Consider the following 7,059-nt stretch of genomic DNA (forward strand, 5'->3'; position numbering starts at 1 on the left):
ATCAGCTCTTTTAATGGAACGACACATCATCTTGAACCGAGTGAGATGTGCGTTAGGATCCTCATTTGGCCTACCCCGGAAGGCCATGGCGCTCAACATTTGGATTGTGGCGGGGGTGAGCTCAAATCTCGTCATGTCCACCTCCGGCATCCGAATGCCGGATAAGAGCTCAGTATGTCGTGGGGCGTTGTATTGCGCGAAGGTTTCTTCATTTATGTGCGCATTTCCCGGTGCGGGTACAACGTCGTGATCTCCCATCTCTTCTCGGTGTTGTCTCAAGTTTTGTCTTATGGTTCTCTCTATTTCGGGATCCAAGGGAACTAGGTTTTGCGACCCAGAACTCCTTGTCATACACCAAAGAATCTTCAAATCAAAGAGAGCGACAACGGGAAAAAGATGAGAACCAAATCAAACCAAAGAAAAAAAAAATGACCCAAACTAAGTAGTTTCCTAATCGTATCGCTAAAACCGTTGTGTCCCCGGCAACGGCGCCAAAAACTTGATGTCGATCTAGGATGTGATCTAATCTTGTTTTAATTCCTAAATACAATCACCGCAAGTGTACGGATCAATTGTAGTACCTAGGGTCGAACACAAGGACACGTGTGGTTTAACGACAACAATTACGATTATTACTTGGTTTCGGTCGGAGACGATAATGATGATGGTGATGATTATAACTGAAAGTAAACACGAATTAAAGCAAATACAAGCAAAGACTTAGCACAATTCTATAAAACATCGTAGGTGTCGGGAATTACGGGTTATGTAAGGATCGCTTCTACGGATATATCTTCGTAACTAGAGTTATGATTCGGGAAATTCAAGTTCTTGCTATAGAGGATTACTCTCTCGAGTCTCACCTCTCTTCCTAAGAGTTCAACCTACCGATCTCTCGATTCTAAATAGATTGAAACTCTTAAGAGCATTAAATCCACCATCATGATTCCTAGATGTTCATTCATTTCTCAATGCAATGTTCATCTATTCAAATGAAAGAGTTCCAAACTTAGTTCCATATCTCTATGCAAACTAAATTCTAGGTTCAACAAATCAAGTGGCCAACAAGATTCATAGCATTAAGGTTCATTCATTCAAACCAAATTATAAAACCCATAGTTTCAAAGATAGGTTATGTTCACATGATCCTTACACAACCTTAATCCCTAACCTACAATGATAAATCTACTCACACATCATGGGAAACATACAAACAACATCCAAATAGAAGTTCATGACAAGAATTAAAAGAGAGGGAATAGAATGCTTAGTGATAGTTGCAGGACTCTTCTTCTTCCTCCTCCTCTTCTTCTTCTTCTCTTGACTCCTCCTTGGATCTCTCTCAAGAAGCTCTCAATTCACTCTTCAAACTCACTCTCTAATGTGTTCGATGATGCCTCTAAGCCTCCCCTTCGTGCCCCTTTTATAGCCAAGAAAAGAAGCAAGACATTTCCCCATTTTCCTCCTCATTTTCCTCCATAATTCCCGAGCTCCGTGTTTTGAGGAAAATGTGTTTTCTTGTCGCCACCAAATGACATAGTCATAATGTTTTCCTCATAACTTTCGGCTCCAATGTCGGATTGAAGTGCTCTTGGTATCCACGTGTAGCTATTGAAAATATCTTTCCAATGATGTATTGCATACATCATTTGGACCTGTATGGAGAAAGTTATGTAGCTCGTAATAGCACACTCGTGCACAGTTCGTCGTCAGAACATATGCTCATAGTATTTTCACCATAACTTTCTAATGCAATATCTGATTGGAGTGATCTTTGTGTCGTGCGTAGCTATTGAAAAAGGTTTTCCAATGCTGTATAGTACGCATGATATGGATCTGTATTGCAAAAGTTATGGGACTCGTAATATCAACATCGGGCAAGCATTTCCTCTTTGACTCTTTGGTACTCAGAATATGTTCGGGTTGGTTCCGGGTCATGTCTTTTTTCTTGGAAATTGCCTCATTTTCGTCCAAAGCTTCAATTTTCCTACAAAATATCAAAAACATCGAAGTCGGAATAAAATGTACAAGGGATATCTATAAATATGCAAAATATCGTGAAATGTGCTAGACATCCAATGTGAAAATATGACAATATTTACATGTCATCAGCAGACGACGACCACGAGAATCCGTTATATGAACATGATGTGGGAGATGAAGAGCATATCAGAAGAGCTATGGGTGAAACATTGGGGACTTATATTGCCCCGAAGCATACTCAGTTGCTGTCATGTATAAACCGACCGCCCAATGACAACTTTGAGCTGCCACCTCAGTGCATCACTATGTTCAATCAGGCCAGCTTCAGAGGCCGACCTACTGAGGATCCGATCTCTCATCTGACGCAATTCAAGATGTTGTGTAGATCAGCGAAGATAGTCCAAGGGATGACGATCGAAGATGTCTATCTGGAAGCTTTCCCGTTTTCCTTGTTGGAAAGAGCTCGAGATTGGCTCTACACTTTAGAGCCGAATTCCATCACTTCTTGGGAGGAACTTGAGGAGCAATTCATGATGAAATATTACTCTCCTGAGAAGACACGAGCAGCACAACGAGCTATAAACGGCTTACGCAAGACATCGACAAGAATTTACACGATGCGTGGGAGCGATTCAAGAGTTACCAGCGCATATGTCCTCATCATGGAATGGATAAGAGATTGTTGTTGTCTACATTTATCCATGGGCTTCACGATGACACTAGAGCATGGATAGACGCAACATGTGGAGGAAGCATCTATGATATTCCATTTGATACGTTGGAGGCACAAATCAGCAAGATGGCGAAAGCTAGAGGTGCTACACGGGATATCAACCGAAGAAACATCGGGAAAGGAGATACCGGAGATTTAGCTGCTCTCAAAGCCGTAATGTCAGAGCTTTCTGCTATTAAGCTTCAGCTGGAAAGTGGAGCGATGCCGAGTTCTCAGAAAGTCCAACCTGGAGTATTTGTCTTAGATCAGCCTCACACTGAGGAGGAACGGGTCGAAGATGTTGATTATGTCGGACGAGGTCAATATCAGAATCCATCGAACCTCTACAACCCGAATAACAAAAACCATCTGGGTTTCTCATACGGTAACCCGAGTGGACCATTGAATCCGCAACATCAGAGTGCACCACGTAACCAACCAGGACCGCCGAGATTTGGACAGCAACGGTATCAGAATCAGGGTTATAGACAACATCAACCACCGAAAAATGACGAGACCAATCTTAAGTCCATGCTTACGCAACTCATGCATGATCAGAAAAATTCATTTGATGAGCTACGTTCAGAAATGCATGGAATGCGGGGAAAACATGACGATCTTGAACGTCGAGTAGATGGTATAGGTTCTCATATGAAGTTGTTGGATAATCAGATTGCTTAGATCGCATCACAATCGTCTCGACCTCATGGTTCTTTTCCGGGTAAGCCCGAAACAAACCCGCGTGAGCATTGTAATGCTATCACATTGCGCAGTTGTATACAACTTCCCGAGGTGCATAACGAACCAGAGAGAGAAAAGACAACACTGAGATACACTAGGGAAGAAAAAGAAAAAGCGAGTCAGATGGAAGCTCACACTATTCCTGAGAAAGTAGTAGAACCACCCTACGTTCCACCACCCCCGAGAGCACCACCTGTTCCTTTTCCTTCACGTCTGCGGAAATACAACGAGGATAGCCAGTTTGCGAAATTCACAGCGATGCTGATGAAACTCGAAGTTACTATGCCGTTTCACGAAGTAATCTTACAAATGCCTTCTTACGTGAAGTTTCTCAAGGACATCTTGACTAGAAACGAGTTATGGAGAAAGAGACAGTGGCTTTGAGTACTGAAGTTAGTGCAGCGATCTTACAGCATAATTTACCTCCTAAGATGGCTGATCCGGGCAGTTTCTCCATCCCGTGTAAGATCGGTAACATAGAGATTGATTGAGCTTTGTGTGATTTGGGAGCCAGTGTGAGTTTGCTCCCATTATCAATTTACAAGAAACTCAATATTGATGAGCTTAAACCGACGAGGATGGCACTCCAACTTGCAGACCGTACCGTCAAGTATCCAGCTGGGATATTGGAAGATGTGCCATTAAAGGTCGGTGATTTCTATGTCTCTGTTGATTTTGTAGTATTGGACATGGATAAGGATGCGAAAATTCCTATCATCTTGGGGCGTCTGTTCTTGAATACCGCCGACGCTGTGGTACACGTCCGAACAGGACGTTTGACGATGAAAATCGGCGATGAGACGGTTCAGTTTACACTTGATCAGACTATGAAGCAACAGTCTAGCACCGACTCACTTTGTGCAATCTAAATAGTTGAAGATGAGCTTGAGAACATGATTGGAGAATTCAGAAAAATAGATCCGCTTGAAGTGTCTCTTGGAACAACCGAAGGAAACCTTTTCTGTAATGAATAAGAAATCAAGGAACTCACTAGATTGCTTGACGAAGATCACTTAGATGCGGAATGTACTGCATGGGCTCTTGAGACAGATCGCGCACGGACAAGTGAGAGTGCTGAGTTTATTTCCGATTTTTCTCATAGATGTGGCGCGGGCCGAGATACTGTGGACGCGACCCGTGTTAGTATTGACGCAGAAGGTATGGAGGCAAATCAGGTCTGTGTCACAAGGGACGAAAAACTCGATTTTGCTCAGAGATGTGGCGCGGGTCACGTCACTATTACCGCAGTCCGAGTTAATTCCAATGCGGAGTGTACTCCGCGTCATCATGCCCGTCCCAGATCGTTTGATTTATCTCAGATATTTGGCGCGGACCGTGTCACTAATAATGCTGACCGCGACAGTTCCTTGGACCTAAAAGAAAATCTTGCTTCGCCTACACCAGATTGGAGTTCCGAACACGCCTCTAAACTCGAGCTAAAACCACTTCCTAAGGAGCTCAGGTACGTATTTTTTGGACCGGATTCCACATATCCTATTATCGTTAACGCATCTTTGCAGGAATCTCAGGTCGATAGATTGGTGAGTTTACTTCGAGGGTATAGAAAAGTAATCGGATACATGATTGATGACATTAAAGGGCTAAACCCCTCCTTTTGCATGCACCGTGTTCATCTCGAGGATGACTCGAAGACCTCAATACAACATCAACGCCGTTTAAATCCCGCGATGAAAGAGGTCGTGAAGAAGGAAGTAATGAAATTGTTAGATGCGGGTATCATATATCTGATCTCATACAGCTCATGGATGAGCCCTGTACATGTCGTACCCAAGAAAGGGGGAATGACCATAGTGAAGAACAAGAACAATGAGCTTATCCCGACAAGAACCGTGACCAGTTGGAGGATGTGCATCGACTACCGTAAGTTAAACTCCAACACACGTAAGGATCACTTCCCTCTCTGATGAGGACATCAGAGCTAGCAGCTTGGATGAGGACGGGAGCTTAACGGAAGGAGCTCTAGAAGATGTTGAAGACTTGGCCAATCAGGCGTCAAGACTCTTGCCGGATGATCATAACGTCACAAGATCATTCGAAGTCGCGAGACCGGGATTCGACATGCACAACGCGGAGGCTCCCCGAGCAAACCCTAGAGCTGAGCCACCACTTACTCGTGCTAGAGCTCGAGCGCTTCGTGTCACACTCACCAAGGCCGTCAATCACATTCTTAGCGGATCCCGGGAGTCCAAAGACGACATTTCACTTTTCGGACGAAATCCGACCAGGAACTTACTTATACTCGAAGAAGACATCTCCTAAAGCCCAAGTGAAGCCCATGGGCCTTATTTACTCAAGAATTTCGGCCCACATAATGTTCCAACAGCTATATTTTGTTGTTTGGTCCTTAATTAAGACTAGGCTTGCATGTAAGCTAGCATTTAATGCTTTGTTTACTTAAACTCTTTCCAAGCTTTGTAATCACTAGCACTTTTGATCAATCTAATCTGATTTTTGTTTGAGAATTCTCTCTTTCAAAAACTTGGCTGGTTTGTCCGCCTCCTCCACGAGCCGCCGGTGTGTCCGCCGCCCGTGAAGCCATCCGGTGTGTCCGACGGTCCCCTTAGAGCTCGGTTGGTCCGGCTCATTCCTTGGTTCGTCCGAGGTTCCTCCACTTTGATTTCCATCTCCATTCCTTTGAAACGTTTCCGAATTCGAGAGCCACTTTGCGAGAGCTGGTGATTGGAATCGTTTTACCGTAAATCCACTTCGATTGCCCTTGTTCCTCCGCGAATTCGAGAGCCACACCCGTGAGCCGGTGATTGCGGTTGAACTCCCCTTGCCCATCCTCCTCGTGCGTACATCATTTTGGTATCAGAGCTTGCTCGAGCCATAGGACGTTCCCGGGTGAGATCTATCCTTTTATAAATTCTGTTTTATCATTTGTTCGAGTTTCCTTGAAAAAGCCGAAAACAATTTCACCAAAAAAATATCCCAAATTCTGAGTTTGTGTCGCTTTGACTTGCAGATTGTACCCGAGGAGTATTGATCGAGTTTCACAAACCTAAAACGCAGTAAATCTGGTGAGATCACTCCTTGATCGACCTTATTCTACAGTCTTGTAATTCACGATTGTTTGCGTGTTCGTGGACTGTTCATTTTCTAAAATCATACCTATTCGGTTGCACGATTGCTTGACGTGTTTGCTGATCGTTTTAAGTGCTTGAATATCCTGTGCGTTGCGTGTTGCTGCTGTCGTTCCATTCCGTTAGTTGTTCGATAGTTCGCACGTTCATTGCTTAGCATGTTGTGTTTGATTTGCTTTGCACGTGTGTGTCTCACTTTCGTATTCGCTCACTGTTTGTTTGATAGCCATTGCACGTTGAGTGATTGCTCATTGATATCCCGCTGTTTGTTTGTTAGCCATTGCACGTTGAGTGATTGCTCGTTGATATCCACGTCTATCATTTACGCTCTTGCACGTTGATTGGGATTCGTTTGCGTGTATAGCACGTTACGGGCATATTGCGAGACTTGAGCGAATTATAAACATGAGTGCTCACGATGCTTCCAATGAGGGATTGGAGATAGGGTCGTCTAGCAACCAAGAGATTTTCCGAGCCCTACAACAAATGATGGAGCGTATTTCTAAGTTAGAAGGATCT

The sequence above is a fragment of the Tarenaya hassleriana genome, unplaced genomic scaffold (assembly GCF_000463585.1).
Source record: "Tarenaya hassleriana unplaced genomic scaffold, ASM46358v1 Cleome40, whole genome shotgun sequence".
Taxonomy (NCBI): domain Eukaryota; kingdom Viridiplantae; phylum Streptophyta; class Magnoliopsida; order Brassicales; family Cleomaceae; genus Tarenaya; species Tarenaya hassleriana.